Raw genomic sequence first — 452 nt, 5'->3', positions numbered from 1 at the left:
TGCACAGAGGCAGGGGGTGCGGGGGGCCTGGGTGCAGGGAGGGGGGTGTGGGGGGAGGAAGCGACGCCCACCCCGCAGCGCTGCCTGCCCCACTCACAGCAGCACCAGAGAGGGTACGTCCCGTCAGCCTGGGCTCCAGGCGACAGTAAGAACAGCCAGGGTGCTAGTGCCACTTTTCTAACCAGGGACAGCGAGAGCGTGTCCATTTCTACCCACGGGGGCCGGACCACGGAGAGGCCCCGAGGCCCACGTGGCTTCTGGGCTCTGACCGAGGGCAGAGAGGCCTCGCCCCACGAGCACAGGAACGTCGCTGCCCAGGAGGCAGTGCCATGGAGCCTTCTCCACTCTCCCAGGGCGCTCCGCCCGTACCCCCACCTGAGGACATGTCCCCGCTGATTTTCAGAGTGAGTGAGAAGAGGGAGGAGGGGGAGAGAGAGAAACGCAGGCCTTTC

At 66.8% G+C, this 452-nt stretch overlaps 1 protein-coding gene across 1 annotated transcript in view; it reads right to left on the bottom strand.

Moving 5' to 3' along the window:
* RNF213 (ring finger protein 213) overlaps window positions 1-452 on the bottom strand; it is a gene marked incomplete at its 5' end in the record, with an annotated part of 65,748 nt that overhangs the window by 16,984 nt on the left and 48,312 nt on the right.

Source organism: Myotis brandtii, unplaced genomic scaffold, assembly GCF_000412655.1.
Source record: "Myotis brandtii unplaced genomic scaffold, ASM41265v1 scaffold632, whole genome shotgun sequence".
Classification (NCBI taxonomy): Eukaryota; Metazoa; Chordata; class Mammalia; order Chiroptera; family Vespertilionidae; genus Myotis; species Myotis brandtii.
Note: the sequence above shows the minus strand (reverse complement) of the source record. Positions and strands in the feature narration are given on the sequence as shown.